Genomic DNA, 18,087 nt, shown 5'->3' on the forward strand with positions numbered 1-18,087 from the left:
TCTTTATCTCCTGAACTCATGATCTACCCGCCTCAGCCTCCCAAAGTGCTAGATATTATTGGCCATTTCTAAAAAGAGGTCACTATACCTTATTTGTTTAGCAAAATAATTTAAGATCACATTACTGATATTTCCTTGATCTTTCAAATGTTCATTTTTAGGTAAATTCAATATTCAAATTATTATATGAGATCTCTCATAGCTATTAGCTTTGGCTATCATACTCTACAGACCTGAATTCCTGTAAACCTGTAAGTGAAAGTAAACTCAAGGATCTTTCAAAGTCCAAAAATTCTAGTCACGAGGAGCAAATATTCAGGGGAAATGATGGTTCCATTGTGATGGGTCTGTAGACACAACAGACACATGGTCTCCATATGAATATTTTTTTTTAAATCTCCCCACAGGGATTTTTTAAAACACTGCCCAAAATACCTATAGCTTTAAGAATTTTTAAAGCTTATGTATATTCCTGTTTGCACAGTAAACGTAGTAAACATCTTTTTTCTTTTTTTTGAAGAGAGAAATAAATGCTAAGTAAAAGGAAAAACAAAAAACCACCTCATTTCCCCCAATATACCTAATCACCAGCAAACCAGCATTCCTTATTTTCTTTTATTTGCAATTCGATGAATTCCCTAAAGTGCTGGAAAAATTTCAGCATTTCTAATTAAACTGTAATCTTCCTACTAGACAATCAGACATAGTTTCACCTTTATATAACTTCCCATGTCCTAAAGGCCAACATCCTAGCATGCTCCCTATCAATCTTCCTTCTCCTAACAGCACCCATTTTGAAAAGACGAAAACATTTAGTCTTTCCTAGAATGGTATTCTGAAAATCAATCAGTTAAAGATGAGAGGCCCAGATGTGGTGGCTCATGCCTGTAATCCCAACACTTTGGGACGCCAAGGCGGGTGGATCACCTGAGGTCAGGAGTTCGAGACCAACCTGACCAACATGGTGAAGCTTGTCTCTACTAAAAATACAAAAATTAGCTGGGCGTGGTAGTGTGCAACTGTAGTCTCAGCTACTTGGGAGGCTGAGACAGGAGAATCACTTGAACCCAGGAAGTGGAGATTACAGTGAGCCAAGGTCGTGTCACTGCATGCCAGCCTGGGCAACAGAGCAAGATTCTGTCTCAAAAAAAAAAAAAAAAAGAGAAAAAAATTCCTAACTGCCACATAAATAGCAATTATCTACCCCAGGGAATGCATTCCTTAACGAGACCATGCAGACCTAAGACACATGTGCTTAGGCAGGAATGAATAAACCCCAGAACCCTATGACACGAGTTGAAAGAGTCAAATAAGGACCTTCCTGTGTAGGTTACAGGTTAAAAACAACAACAAAAAAAGCAGACTCAAGTTAGTTTAGGCAGAAAAGGTGTGTGTTTACTGGCAAGGTTTTGGGAAGCTCCCTTTCTCTGGGAGGGCCGGACCCAGGCTCAGGAGGGAGCAAGTAGGGCAAAGCTCAGCCAAGGTCCTGCCACATCACAGCCTGGCCAAGCCACTGCAGCCACCACTGCCTCATATCAGTGGACAGTCCACCCCCCATGCACCTGAGCTCTGGAGCCTGAACACTGTCATCAGGACAATGCCCCATCAACTGGCCCAGCTGGCCCCTAGAGTCTTTAGAGACAGACCCACTCTCCTGAGATAATATCAGAAAGGGTCAGATTGACTGTGTTCAAATCACATGTCCAATCTGATGGCCAGAGGTAGGGGAGGGAGGCTGCAGCCCCCTGGCTTCAGCACAAGGAGGTTGAGTCCCACCTCACATATGCCTTTGATTCCCTCAAAAAGGAAGGGGATCGGCCACAAAAAAAGATAATTTTGCCACAGAGCGATATGGAAGATAGGATTCATTGGGTCTCTTCCAGTTCTAAATAGTATAAAGAGGCCAGGCACGGTCACACCTGTAATCTCAGCACTTTCGGGGGCCAAGGCAGGTAGATCACTTGAGATCAGGAGTTCAAGATCAGCCTGGCCAACACAGTGAAACCCCATCACTACTAAAAATATAAAATTAGCTGGGCATAGTAGCACATGCCTGTAATCCCAGCTACTTGGGAGGCTGAGGCAGGAGAATTGCTTGAGCCTGGGAGGCGGAGGTTACAGTGAGCTGCGATCATGCCACCACACTCCAGCCTGGGCAACAGAGCAAGACTCTGTCTCAAAAAATAAAAATAAAAGAGTTCAGATGAAGATTTAATGCCTATCATCTAAAACAGCAAAGAAAGGTATGAATCTTACTGATTCAGATAATAAGGAATGAATAGCCTATTTCCTCAATCTATTTTCATAGAGAATGATCTGATGAAAGCTATTCATTAAAACAAACCAAACAGAGTATCTCTCTGTCAATTAGGCTGCTACTCTATTTATGTACTTCTAGCTCCATTTGTCTTTCTAATTTCAGCTTGTGAAAAACAAATGGAATTGATTTTCTGCTATGATACTAAACACAACACTGTTAAAATGTTTAGAACAGATAACAGGACGGGGGCAGGGAGTCTATAAGAGACTGCCAGGTGTAGGAAAAACAAACAAACAGATGTGATCAAAGAGCAGCTGTTATCACAGGGTCAGATTTTGACTCAACACGGCTAAGTCCTCGGAACATTTGAAGAAACCCTACTCTGAAACAAGTTTCACAACAAAACAGCACCTCCACCAATGGAGGCAGTCACTGCTAGGAAGAGAGTAATGGGCTGCATGTGTTCCCCTAAAATTCATATATTAAAACCCTAATCCCAATGTGATGGTATCTGGAGGTATGGCCTTTGTAAGGTAATTAGGTCATAAGGGTGGAGCCCTCGAAATGGGATCAGTGCCTTCTTAAGAACAGGCCAGAAAACTAGGTAGCTGTGTTTACACCATGTAAGGACACATATAAACCATAAAGAGGACATTACCAAGGATTGTAATCTCAAACTTCCAGCCTCCAGGACTGTGAAACATAAATGTTTGTTGTTGAAGCCACCCTATCTACGGTAATTTGCTACAGCAGCTCAAACTGAGACACACAGCATGGAAAACAACATTGGGTAGGCTGGCTGGGCCATACTTCTAAGGTCTTATCCAACTTGGTTTCCAAAAAAATGATTTCTAGAGTCTGGGGAAAAAAAAAAGCTGAAATTAACATGATAAAATTTTGAATTTGGACAAAAATAATAGACCAAATACTTGATAGAGTAGAGCTGAGTCTTAAGGGTTTATTCAAAGGATAAACCTCCTCACAGGATCAGTGATTCTACTGTAAGGGCAGTGTCCAACACCCAGACAGCCTGGGGATTCTGAGTTCATCTCAGGGTTTCCAATTTTTAAAAGAACACTGACACGTGAAAGTGCGAAGACAAGGGTGACCAGGATGCAAGAAGTATCCGAAAACCCCCTCAAGATGGGGATGATGACATAAGAAAACAAAAGAGATTTATATTTGTCTGTTTAGGCTGCCATAACAAGATACCAGAGTGAGTGGCTTAAGCAATAGACATTTTTCTCAAAGTTCTGAAGGCTGGAAGTCCAAGAGCACAGTGCCGTCTGGGTTGGTTTCTGGTGGCGGCTCTCTTCCTGGCTTGGAGACAGCCACCTTCTTGCTCTTGTCCTCACATGGTCTTTCCTCTGTGTGTACACACTCCAGTGTTTCTTCCTCTTCTTAGAAGAACACCAGTCCTATTGGATTAGGAGCCCACCCTTATGATCCCATTTAACCTTAATTACCTCCTCAAAGGCCCTTCCTCCAAATACAGTCAGCACACTACAGGTTAGGACTTGAATGTGTGAATTTTAGGGAGACACAAGTCAGTTCATAACAGGACTCAGTTCTAAATATATGAAAGACTGTATCTGAAAAGGATACCAATTTGATCTTGATTGCACTACAAGGCAGAATTAGAAATGAAGTGGGAGAACTAGAGTTGAAGAGTTAGATGAAGTTTAAGCTTCCTTCATTCTGCTATTATTAAACTATAGAATATGAGTTACTAAGGACTTACTTACTATGACCCAAACTTTGTGCTGATCAAATCTTTCTGTCCAGTCTGAGGCATATACTAATATTATGGCCATTTATTGTTCTTTACAAATGGAGGCTTCCTCTTGCACAATGTCACATTGCTGTTAAGGGGCAAAAGGACAGGATCCTAGTCCATCAAACTCCAAAGCCACCAGATACAGCTTTTAACCATTACATTGAGTAGCCTACAATACAAATGAGTAAACAACTCCATTTACCAATAGAAAGTCACACAGAAGAAAACTAAAATACTAATAACCATAATACCACCATCACTTATTTTTCCATGTACCAGTTGTTTCCATATATTGTCAGAGTTCATCTTCACTTCAAGCCAAGGTAGGCATTATTATGCCCAGGTTACAGATAAAGAAACAGGCTCAAAAAGCCTTCCTCAAACTTAGACAGGAACTAAAAATGTGTGGAACAGGATTCAAACCAACCTCTGAGTTATTTCAAATGCAAATCTTTTATGTCAATTATAATCCACTTCAGCTAGGCTCTGACTTGACTCAGGCCCTGGGATCTAATGGACTTCAAAATCCTCTGAAGCTGGCCGGGTGAGGTGGCCCACGCCTGTAATCCCAGCACTTTGGGAGGCCAAGGCAGGCAGATCATGAGGTCAGGAGTTTGAGAACAGCCTGGCCAATATGGCAAAACTCTGTCTCTACTAAAACTACAAAAAATAGCCAGTCATGGTGGCCCACGCAGAAGAATCACTTGAACCCAGGAGGCAAAGGTTTCAGTGAGCCAAGATTGCGCCACTACACTCCAGGCTGGGCAACAGAGTGAGACTCCGCCTCCAAAAAAAAAAAAATCCTCTGAAGCCGACCACATTTCCCAGAGAGGGCCACATATAATCTAAACACTACCTTTAAGAGAGAAAAAGACACAAGGAGAGCAAACCCTATGAAAGGAAATTAGGCTTTCCACTACCAAGTCCTGTGGCCATTTGGCAAGAACTATGGACCCCACTACATGCTAGTCCCAGGGAACACACACACAGGGCAATGAGCCAAAGGAAACCCCATTCCTCTGGACTCCACATTCTGGTGAAGGAAGACTGAAGGAACCAACCTCCAACATAACATATCAAGTCAAAAAAAAAACAGTGATGGGGCAGAGAAACAGGGATGGAGAATGTAATGACTGCTGTTTTAGAGTCAATGATCAGGATGGGCTTGGGTTTAAGCTGCTGCAAAGGAGCACAGAAGACTCGCTAGCTATACATCCAGCAGGTCCTGCAGTCTTGACTACAGTTTAGTACTTCCTGGCTTTTCACTGGAGGAAAGGGTGGACTACAGTGTTAATTACAAACAGGTCAAAAGAAAAGAAAAGTACAAAATCTTTTTCCTTGACCAGAAGGAAAGCAGTTACTATGTACTGTGGCCATGGCATTGAAGAAATAGAAAAAGCAACATTCTAAGTACCAGAGCGTGAAGAGAAACACAACAGAGAGGAGAGAACAAGAGATGGTAGAGGTTTCACTCCCTGTACTGCTGAGGCCTGCTGGGTGGCAGGTGGGAAGCAAAGATTTAAAAAAGGACAAGGATTGGAAGGAGGGGAAGAGGAAAAGGTCTTGGCCTAGTCCCCACCTGTTTTCTATGTTCCTAATATAGCAGGGTACTTAGTTGCTGAAAAATAAAAATAAAAGAACACCAAGTTTCTGAAATGCACAAAAGATTTCTAGATAGACATTTTCTGAAATTTTCTTTTCTTTCTTTTTTTTTTTTTTTGCCAATATGTACCATAGGTTTCAACCAGCTAACTTACTACTAATGTGATTATGTGTGGCTCAGGAGTAGAAGGCTATTAAAGGAATGTGCTCAAAGTCAGGCATAGAAGGTTCGTAGCCTATTTCTACCATTTACAACTATGGAACTATAGGTAAGTCACTGGCTTAAGTCCCTTGTTGTTTATAAGATTAAAACAGAAAGAGTAAAAGACTTATGATACTAAATTAATAAACATTCATTCCTTTCCTTAAACAGTTCCAGTATCTTGACTTCTGCTCTAATACCATCAGTGTTGGGAATGCTCATTCCACTGTTAAATAACTGATTTTATAAAATTTTAAAAATTGTACATATATTCCTCTGGAAAAAAAAATGCACATGTAGTCAAAATCCTTCTTAAGGCATGAACAGGCAATTCACAAAGGAAAAAATACTAACTGCAAATAAAATGGAAAACGTTTCAATCTTAACTCATAATCGAAAAACTACAATTGGCCTTGATTTTTAAATAATACCATGTAATATAATTGGCTATTAAGAAATAGGCACCCTGTCATACCCTGATGGTCAATGCACTTTTGTCATCCTTTGAGAGAGACAGAAAATATGAATCAACATTTTAAAAATGTATATTCCCTTCCATCCACCATTTACTCTTCTAAGAAATTTCCTGAGAAAATAATAAGTGGATGTTCTTGACAGCATTGTAATGAAAGACTGGAAAGAATGAAAGTCCCACCATTCACATAAACTATAATATCACCATAAAATGTAAAATATAATCATTAAAATGCTTATATTAGAAAGACATTTGCAATGCATATGAGAATTCAAAAGCTAATTTCTCTATTTTACCGAGAGCTCATAAAATCATTAAAAATAAAACTATCCAATAAAACCATGAATAAAGACAGTTTACAAAAAAAGAAAAACAAATGCCCCATAAAGATACATTGCGCAACCTTATTATTAAATTACAGATTATATTGAAATACTATTTTTCACCAATTAAAAACTGTAGCATCTGCGATATCCAGGACTAGAAAGGGATATTGACACAGGCAATTTCATATCCTCGTGGTGGGAGCACATGTGGACATTACTAACATTTGCTGATCCCAGGGCTTCATCCATCTCTGACGTCCTTAAAGCTGGGTATATATAAACAGGAGTAGTCAAGACCACAAGTTCCAAAAGGGTTCACATCACAGATTTCACTTACTATATGACACAAGAATGGTTTAAACTCATTATGTCTTTCTTAATGTCTTCCAGCATAAAACAGGGATAATAACAGTATCTACCTCATAGGGATATTTTGAGAATTAAATTCTAGCATAGTGCATGGCACATAGTATTACCAACAACAATAGAAATCACTGATCTTACTATGTAGCAGGCACTGTTCTACGCATTTACCCATAGTAACTGATTTTATCACTCAATAAACAGTAGCATTAGTATAAGAATATTGCTGCATTGCTTGTAACTGCAAATATCTGAAAACAACCAAATTGTCCATCAGTAGTGAAGGGGATAGTTCAATGAAAGTATACAATGGACGTCTATGTGGCTGTTAAAGAGAATGAGGTAGACATGCTGACAGAGGGAGATTTTTTAAAAATCGAGAAAGACTATCAACTTTGTTTTTAAAGTCTAACAGTATGTGTGTGGTTAAGAAATGATGAGTGGATCACTTGAGGTCAGGAGTTCAAGACCAGGCTAGCCAACATGGCGAAATGCCATTTCAACTAAAAATACAAAAATTAGCTAGGTGTGGTGGTACATGCCTATAACCCCAGCTCCCCAGGAGGCTGAGGCAAGGGAATTGCTTGAGCCCAGAAGGGAGAGGTTGCAGTGAGCCAAAATTGCGCCACCATATACCAGCCTAGGCAACAGAGCCACACCCCATCTCAAAAAAAAAAAAAAAAAAGGAAAAGAAATGGGCTCTTGAGCCAAACTATCTGACCTCATTTCCTATTAGCTGTATGGCTTTGGGAACTGTCTTAAATACTTAGCCCAGTATCCTCATCTGTAAAACAGGATTAATAATAGCAACTACTTCTTATGGCTTTTCTGGGGATTAAAGGAGCTAACAGGTAAAACAGTCCCCCTGGCATATAGTCAGAAACCAACTAACGTTACTTGCTTTATTACTAATCGTTTTAACATGTCACATGGATTGAGAGATAATGAGCCTTCATATTTTCTTTATACTTATCCGTATTTAAAAAAATAATGAGAGATTTGTTTTTTGAAAATAGAAAATTGTATTTACTCATATGAGAGATGTATAAACATGTCATATGAGAAACGTTAGTACAAAACAGTATACACAACCCAAAGTCATTTTTATTAAAATATAGTTAATGTTATGTAAATAAATGTACATTAAACATTTATCTATGCACTAAAATGTTACCAGTTGTCTCTCTGGGAGATAGATTCTAAATCATTTATATTTTCTTCTTTTTACTTATCCCTATTTTCTGATTTTCCTAAAATCAACACACATTACTTATGCAGTAAGATTTTAACTGTCATAATTTATTTCCTACCATTGAAGCTACAAAGGAAGAGGTTAAATTGAGAGGCTTCCAATGATGTCACCAGAGATGGACTTTAGTAAAAACAAGTAAACAGTACATGTTTTACTGAGAACCCATATGTTCAATATCATGACACTAGCAAGGAAAACAGCAACTGATCATCAGCAGCTAAGACTGCCATTCTCCATTGGGCCAGGCTCCCACCTGACTTCAGGGAGGGATTTAAAAGCCAGAATCTAGCCCCAGGTAATCGTAACAGGAGCCAAAGGAGGTAACACAGCTCAGAGCTGAAGCTTGCTGAAAAGTCCAGAGAGCACCCCTGGCAAGGCTAAAGGCAACACTCCACGTCCACACACTGGGTTTCAACATGTTTTCACAGAAGCAAATCCATAACAGACTCTGAGTGAACTGGGAAAGATAACTGAAGCATTCAAAATACTTTCTGAAAATCAATTTGCACTGACTTATCTTAAAATGTCCAGCTCTGAGTAAGCAAGAAAGGTCACAGGATTTTGTTCAGATTTGCAAGTAGAAAGGGAAACATGAGGTTATACTCAGGAAATCCTTTCGCTAAGATTCAAAAAATCTGAAAAATAATGAATTATAAAACATGCACATTTCAATTTGCCTCTTCTCTGCTTAACATCTCTCCATAACCTGAGACAGCTACGTCTACGGTTGGACTGGACTACAGGCAACAAGCACAGACACAGTAACCTCAAGATGGGATTTACAGCGCAGGGATGAGGAGGAGCGAGCGACAGGTATAGAATGTTCCCACACCTCAACATTCAGGCTGACACTGCTTCAGAGTACTGCTTTACTGGTACCAATTCTGAGATAGAGCAAAGCAGACATACTTCTTTCTTTATCATCTTCTCTGTCTCCATCTCTCAATCCTTCTCAATGACAATAACTCATCTCTCTTTCAATCTCTCTCCCTTCCTTTCTCCCACCCTTAACCCTCATACCCAATCCCTTATCACTACACTAAGGCCAGCAAGAGGCCACAACCACAGAAGAGCTTCCAGGCAGCAGTGAAGCAGTTCAGTCTCAAAGAAAGACAGTCAGGAGTCCAGATGCCTACATTCCTTCTGAAGTTTGCTATATGACATCAGTATAATCCCTTCACTGCTGTGGGCTTATTTTCTCATCTGGAGGATGAATGGCTAAGAAAAGACTTCTGAGATCTTTTTCTGCTTTAAAATTCTGTGATTTCACAATACCTGAATACAGTCACTAAACAGGAAACCACCAGGACACTGGGGGGTGGTCAGCATATAGCCAACTTTATTGTATTTTTCACTGCATGTTTCCAAAATATCTATTGCCAAGAAGTATATCCAACTAGACCCTGGGTCCATGTTTTAATTTTTATACACTGTAATTAAAAACAGAATGACTTGCTTTTACTTTGGATTATGTAATTACTTTCTATTCATAATGAGCAGCTCTTACATGACGCCAACTGAGTTTTCTCTTAGGCAGCACATTCTTAATCAACTAGAGAACTTTTGGCATTTGGATTAACAGAATCAATAGTATCTTTCATTCCAAAAAAAGAAATTGCTGTTTTGATATGGTCTGTACAATAGTTCTTCCAAGAAAAATATTTTTATTATTTTACTACCAATATTTTATTACAGCTTATACATGAGTGAAGCATTTATTTTGATAGTAAATACATCACGCTCTTTAAAATAAAAAAGAATATATTCTTCTTGTTAGAGCTCAGAGTTGAGGCCACTGACTGGCCAATGAACCCGCAAGTGTAGATAGTGTGCTATGCAAGGGACAAGTTTTTCACTAAAGCCACAAGAATCTCTGGTCCAGTGAGTGGAGTTTAACAGAAATTCTCGCTACAACTAAAAGTAAGAAAAGAAAAAAGAATATACTCTTCTACTGTAAAATCTACTTATGCAAAAGTAGTTACCAGGTTCTTATTGCAGAAAGTAGTTTTTGTTTCTCCTCTGCTGTGGAAACAAATCTTCAAATCACTGAGAGGTGGAACAGTATCCTTACATAGAAATCAGATTTAATCTTAAAAGAATTAAATAAGAATCACTCATTATACACTGATCTATGTTTTAGCAGATATTATTAAAAAACTCAAAGGTTTAACAGGTTCTCTACCTGCAAAGAGTTTACAATCTTACATGGAAATCAAATGCACACACATGATAAATGCTACTTAAAGGCCTGCTGCATGCCAAACACTAAGGAAAGTACGAGGAATGTGAGGGAGACTCCACCTCTGCCATAAAGTTGCTCACAAGCTGGTAGAAAAGCCACACCTGAGTAACCCAGACACTGCTAACCTCCCAGGACCACCTCCACTGCACTTACAGTGGGAAGTCCGGTGGCTTTCTTAAGAATGTGGTGGCTTCTAGGGTAGACAGACAGGGAAGGAGATGGAGGTAGCTTATCTCATTGTCACCTCTTGTCATTTCTCATCTCCTAGAGGTATTCCCTCTGTGTCAGGTGAAAGTAGCATCTAGCTTGGTTCGTTGGTTGGTTGGTTGGTTGGTTGGCTGGCTTGGTTTTATCAGTCTTTATCTTTTAATTGGCACATTTAGAACAAACACATTTAATATAATTACAAACACATTGGAGTTTACATCTACCATCTTATTTGTGCTATTCATCTCATCTGTTTTATCTTTCTCTCTTTTCTTGCCTCCTTTTGATTGCGTTTGGTTTGTATTATTCCCTCTTTTCCTTCATACATACACAAGTTTAGATGTTATACACTCTGCTTTTAGGCTTTCATTCTCCTAGAAATTATGATAAATATATCCAACTGACCAAAGTGTGAAGTTAATCAGTTATTTTGCTCTTCTGCCTGATCTTAGAACACTTTAATACTGTTTACACCCTTCACCATCCCCACTCCTAATTCAAAACACGGAGTGCATCAGCCACATTGAACCTAATTCAGTTCTCTGAACTCTTTCCACAGCTTCCAATCTCTAGTCTCTGAACTTGGCTGCTACCCCTAACTGGAATACCACCCTCTTCTTCTTACACCTCCTTCCCAACCTGGCTAAATCTTTTACACCTCTCAGGTCCAAGTTTTAGAGAGTTCTTTGCACCTCTGCTCCCTGATCCCTGCCTCTTTCCCCAGTGAGTTTCCCTTGGTTATACCTATCTTCCCTCCTAGACATTACGCTACAAAAGTCAATGACTGTTGGGCACCTAAGCTGTAACATATAACAGTCCACATGGATACTGCTAACCCACAGCACCACATAATGGATTCTCAATAAATATTTGCTGAATGAAAAGATGAATGAAATATGGTGGTTTCAAAATATGGAAATCAGGAAACAAGCAAGGAAGGTCACAGATCACCCCCCCAACCACATAAAAAAATACAAAGTCCACTCATTACTGAAGCAGAAAGACTACCATGGTGATTTAAAGAGTACAGGCTCCAGTGCCAGACTAAATGAATTCAAGTCCAGATTCTATCACTTACTAGTGGCTGACCTTGGACAAGATACTTAATGTCCCTCTGTCTTTGGAAAATAGAGAAAACCATAAAACAAACTCCTCAGATTGTTACAAGGATTAAGTAAGCTAGCACTTGAAAAGTATTTAGAATACGTCCTGTTAAGATTCTGTCTATACAAGCATACTCCAGAGGTTGTATGGGTTCAATTCCAGACAACGACAATAAAGCGAGTATCACAATAAAGCAAATATCACAATAAAGTGAATCACACCAGTGATTCACAGTGAATACAAAAGTTGTTTATACTGCGGTCTGTTAACTGTGGAAGAGCATTATGTCTAAAAATAAAACAACGTCAATGTACACATCTGGATTAAAAATACTTTATTGCTAAAAAAAAATACTGACACTCATCCAAGGCTTCAGTAAGTTGTAATTTTTTTGCTGGTGAAGGGTCTTGCCTCAATGTTGATGGCTGCTGACTGATCAGGGTGGTAGCTGCTGAAGGTTGGGGTGGCTATGGCAATTTACAAAATAAGACACAAAAGAAGTTTGCCACATCGATGGTCTCTTAAGACAAAAGATTTATCTGTAGCATATAATGTTGTTTGATAGCATTCTACCCACAACAGAACAAATCTGAAGTCATTCCTCTCAATCCCTACCCCTGCTTTATCAACTAACTTTATGCAATATTTTAATATTTTGTTGTCATCTGAACAATGCTCACAGCATCTTCACCAGGAGTAAATCCCATCTCAAGAAACACCTTTCTTTGTTCATTCATAAGAAGCTACTCCTCATCCACTAATGTTTCATCATGAAATTGTAGTAATTCAGTCATATCATCAAGCTCTACTTCTAATTCTAGTTTTCTTGCTATTTCTACCAAATTTGTAGCTACTTTCTCCACTGCAGTCTTAAACTTACCTCTAAAGTCATCCATGAGGGTTGGAATCAACTTTTTCCAAACTCCTGTTCATGTTAGTATTTTGATGCACTCCCATGAATCACAAATGTTTTAATGGCATCTAGAATGGTAAATTCTTTTCATAAGGCTTTCAATTGACTTTGCCCAACTTCCATCAGAGAAATTACTATCTATGGCAGCTACAGACTTAAGAAATATATTTTTATTTAAATAATAAGACTTAAAAGTTAAAATTACTCTTTGATCCATTGGCTGCAGAATGGATGCTGTGTTAACAGACATGAAAACAACATCCATCTCCGTGTAGATTTCCATCAGAGCTCTTGGGTGACTAGGTGCATTGTTGAAGAGCAGTGAGATTTTGAAATAATTATTTTTCTAAGCAGTAGGCCTCAACAGTTGGCTTAAAATATTCAGTAAACCATGCTGTCAATAGATGTCTTGTCATCCAGGCTTGATTTATAGAGCACAGGCAGAGTGCTCTATCATAATTCTGGAGGGCCCTAGGATTTTTAGAATGGTAAATGAGCAACGGCTTCAACTTCAAGTCACCAGCTGCATTAGCCCATCCAGAGTGCGTTTAGAGAGCACAGGGAGAGTAGATCTAGCATAATTCTGAAGGGCCCTAGGATTTTTAGAATGGTAAATGAGCAATAGCTTCAACTTCAAGTCACCAGCTGCATTAGCCCCTAACAAGAGTCAGCCTGTCTTTTGAAGCTTTGAAGCCAGGCACTGACTTCTCTGTAGCTATGTAAATTCCAGGCGGCATCTTTTCCCAATAGAAGGATGTTTTGTCTACATTGAAACTCTGATGTTTAGCCTCGCTCATCAATCATCTTAGCTAGATCTTCTGCATAACTTGATGCAACTTCTACATCAGCAATTGCTGCTTCACCTTTATGTCATAAAGGTAGCCTCCTTTCTAAAACCATATGAACCAATGTCTGCTAGCTTCCAACTTTTCTTCTGCCGCTTCCTTACCTCTACTTCTCTCAACCTTCACAGAATTGAAGGCTCGCTCTGTATTAGGTTTTCTTTGAAGTGAATGTTGTAGCAATTTGATCTTCCTTTCAGATGACTCAAATTTGCTCCATATCAGCAATAAGGCTTCTGCTTTCTTATCATTCATGTATTCACCAAAGTAGCACTTTGAATTTCCTTCAAGAACTTTTCCCTTACATTCATAATTTGGCTAACTGTTGGTGCAGGAAACCTAGCTTTTGACCTGGCTTAAACACGTCCTCCTCATTAAGCTTAATCATTTCTTTGATTTCAAGTGAAAAACATGCAACTGTTCCTTCCACTTGAACACTTAGAAGCCATTATAGATTTATGAATTGGATTAATTTCACAATGTTGTATCTAGTCATGGAGCAGTCAAAACATACAACATTTATTAAGTTCTCCATCTTGCATGGATACAGTTCTTGGTGTCCCAAAGCAATTACAAGAGTGGCATCAAAAATCACTGAATGGCCAGGCACAGGGGCTCATGCCTGTAATCCTACCATTTGGGAGGCCAGAATAATTTTGTCAAGAATAATTTCCTAAACTTGAATAGAAATATGAGCTTTTTCAGTTAAATATACTCCTAAAAATAGCATTTTCTTCTGGGATTTGACTACTAAAAGGAGACATTTCAATGAAGTCAATGGCAATTATCAGGAAAAAAAATCATTTTTAAGTTGTAATGAGAACTTTTCTTTCTAAATATTAAAAAATTAGAATGATGTATTTCATTTTCCTAGAAGCCAATTAAATATTTCCTGTTTAGTTTGGATATTGATGAATACTTTTTTTAATGGACACTTTCTAACTCTAAATTAGTAGTACTATATTATAATTACACTTTATTATCAAAGTTTGCTGTCAGTATTCTATCTCACTTTATTACTCAAAGTTCTATCTAAAGAGCAGGATTACAGTTGTATCTAACATTCCTAGGACACAAAATGTAGGGTAGCACAGCAATAGATCCTTAAATACACATTGGATAAGGATATAACAAAACCTCATTAATTTAGATTAATTATTCAGGATCAAAATGAATTTAGGAGTTTTATCTTAAAAAGAAAATAATTTTGATGCTTTCACATACAGAGAATAACTGAAATTGGGTTAATAGTAGAGGTCTTTGGAGCAATTGCATTAATGAATAGATATAAATTACTGTAATTAGAATTTCAGTTATAAAATTTTCAAAGGCACATAAATTGTTTTCACCCCTTGCTGTTAAGTTTTTTACTTGTATTTGTTTGGGTTTTTATTTTGTCTTTGCTATCAAGTACTGGGTACTTCATATGAGCTGCACTGTGTTTTTGATTTAATTCCCGAGACACGTTTGCAAGGCCATTTTTGTATCAGAAAAATACACTCAAGGATCAGAGAATTCAAGAAGTTCTCTCTGGCTTTTTCTGCTTCACTACGCATTCTTATGAAGTCCATCAGCTCTTTCTTGAGATAAAATAGACAAATCAGCAAAAAAAAAAAAAAAAAAAAAAAAAGTTCAATATTTGAAAAAAAAATCTCACAAGCATTTTTTAATAGTGCTGGTGCTATTTTTCTTTATCTGGTTAGCAGATATATCACTATTGCTGTTTTTGAAGAGTTAGACAGTTCACCTATCACTGAATGCCCCTAAAGGACTCTTTAAACCCAATGGGCTAATTTTAGCCATTTGCCAAGTGGGTACAAAAGAGAGTACTCCATTAAAAGAAGACCAAGATGAGGCAGAACAAGGATCCAGGAATGAGCAGATGAGGAACTTGTCCCCATGGCTAATCCATGGGGACTTGAGGAAAATCAACTCACATTTCAGGATCTCATACACTCTGGGCCTACTATAAGCCATTTATGCCTAGTATTCCACTATTGGAGCGCTAAGCTTGTGGGTGTTATTCATATCCTACTGCTCAAGGTCATTGTCAAGGTCTGATTATTTTGCAAAAAAAATTTGCAACTTCTGGCATAAATGGGTTAAGGGAGCTATCACAGGGAGTCAAACAACATACTATGCATAACAGTGATCTGCAAACTATACCTAATGCTAGATTATAATTTGGCAAAACGTTTTCACTCCACACTTTTATTTTTAAAAGATCAATAACACTCCTGGTTTTATTTATTGTTATAGAAGAAATTTTAAAACTACCAGGTTTAGCTTAAATTTTAAAACTACCAGGAAATAGATTTATTTTATAGAAACTTGTTTTCTTTAAAAAAACAATCTGCCTGTAATCCCAGCACTTTGAAAGTCCAAGGCAGAGGATCCCTTGAAGCCAGGAGTTCAAGACCAGCCTGGGCAACAGAGCGAAACCCTATCTCTACAAAAAATTTTTAAAAATTAGCCAGGTGTGGTGGCATGTGCCTGTAGTCCTAGCTATATGGGAGGCTGAGGTGAGAGGATCACCTGAGCCAAAGAGGTTGAGGCGGCAGTGAGCCGTGATTGCACCACTGCACTCCAGCCTGTGCAACAGAGCAAGACCTTGTCTCAAAAAAAAAAAAAAAGAAAAAGAAAAAGAAAGAAAAAGAATAAAGCCATTTTGCAAAATGCGTTGCAACTGTATAAGTTAAATCAGAGTGTACAAAACAAGGCCTAGCCTTTAACATGCTCATTCTTTCAACAAATATTTACATAGTACCTACCACAAGCCAAACACCATGTTGGCAACTGGGGCAATAAAATTGAACAAAATAAAGCCTTTAACTGCTAGATATCTTCAAATCCCTTGCATTTAATAGTGCTTGGCACACAGTAAGCACCAATGAATGTTATAAAAAATATATATACATGAATAAATTAGATGTATAAAGGTGACCAAAAAGAGGCTGGGTACAGTGGCTCACACCTGTAATCCTAACACTTTGGGAGGCTGAGGCAGGCGGATTACCTGAGGTCAGGAGTTCAAGACCAGGCTGACCAACATAGAGAAACCCTGTCTCTACTAAAAATACAAAATTAGCCAGGCATGGTGGTACAAGAGGCCTTTTACTAGAAAAGCTGCTTGAATTGAATTCTGACTAAATAAAATATGTGAGTCCTGTACAAAGATTTGACTAAAAGTGCCCTGAAAAATCTGCACTGGAATCGTGTAGTGAAGGGAATGAAAGCAAAAGCACAAAAGCCCTATCCGAAAACTGTGATTAAGACACGCCTGCTTCTCTGTAATCTTGGAAAAAAAAACTGAAACAGATAAAAATGAGGCAAACAAATCTCTAAAAAATAAATAAGCCCACAAGTGGAAAACCTGCTTTTCATCAATCAAATAAATCAGGGAAGGCGGCATTTCTAGGCCATTGCCCGTGGGTCTCCCATAGCACTTATGAAATGGCTTTCCTAATTAGTCTAATCATCACTTCTGTTCTACATGGTTGTAGCTGCCTAATTACCCAACTCAAAAATGCTCACCCAACCCCCATGCCAAGCTCCTCCAGAGCTCTATTTCCAATTACACTACTTAAAACATTATTCACAAGAACTTTAATGACACTATCACATGTTTAAAAATTATTGACTTGAGGTATGGAAGACAGTCCCCAAACTTTGAGGACTTTTTTACCTTAGAAACTTTTAACAAACAGAAATATGCAAATAAGAGCAGGGAAAATAACTTTGGTTTCTGAAATTCTCTTAATCATCGTTTTACAAGTCTACAGCAATGGAAAAATGACATAGAATAAAAAGCAGGTGTTTGCCCCAGAATGTGAGTGCTTGTTGGAATGGAGCCTGCCATTTTGCCATGGGAGCTCAAAACTGACTGCGAGTCAGGGCCGAGCTCACCACGTGACTGTCACTGTGTTCTAATAAACAGCAGCCTGCATGGTTGTGGCTCCAGGTAAAGGTAGCTTGGGTTCTGTAGGCATTCTTTTTCAGACAGTCTCTATTCAACTTCTCATGTTTTAAAATTCATGGAATACTATGCAGTCATAAAAAAAGGGTGACTTCATGTCCTTTGTAGGGATATGGATGAAGCTGGAAACCATCATTCTCAGCAAACTAACATAAGAACAGAAAACCAAACACCACATGTTCTCACTCACAAGTAGGAGTTGAACAATGAGAACACATAGACACAGGGAGCGGAACATCACATACTGGGGCCTATTATGGGGGTAGTGGCTAGAGGAGGGATAGCATTAGGAAAAATACCTAATGTAGATGACGGGTTGATGGGTACAGCAAACCACCAGGGCATGTGTATACCTACGTAACAAACCTGCACATTCTGCACATGTATCTCAGAACTTAAATTATATATTTAAAAAAAAAATTGTGGCCGGGCGCAGTGGCTCAAGCCTGTAATCCCAGTACTTTGGGAGGCCGAGGCGGGTGGATCACGAGGTCAAGAGATCGAGACCATCCTGGTCAACATGGTGAAACCCCGTCTCTACTAAAA

At 38.6% G+C, this 18,087-nt stretch overlaps 1 protein-coding gene and 1 non-coding gene across 3 annotated transcripts in view; one reads left to right on the forward strand and one right to left on the reverse strand.

The window, feature by feature from the left end:
* Positions 1-18,087, reverse strand: part of PSD3 (pleckstrin and Sec7 domain containing 3) — a 526,477-nt gene that overhangs the window by 412,458 nt on the left and 95,932 nt on the right. The gene's annotated exons all lie outside the window — the stretch shown is intronic.
* Positions 10,020-10,173, forward strand: LOC116558566. The gene has a single exon (XR_004272070.1). It is a non-coding gene; the product is annotated as a small nucleolar RNA SNORA62/SNORA6 family (small nucleolar RNA).

This window comes from Sapajus apella, unplaced genomic scaffold (assembly GCF_009761245.1).
Source record: "Sapajus apella isolate SASKATOON/1434 unplaced genomic scaffold, GSC_monkey_1.0 scaffold21, whole genome shotgun sequence".
In the NCBI taxonomy this organism is placed as follows: domain Eukaryota; kingdom Metazoa; phylum Chordata; class Mammalia; order Primates; family Cebidae; genus Sapajus; species Sapajus apella.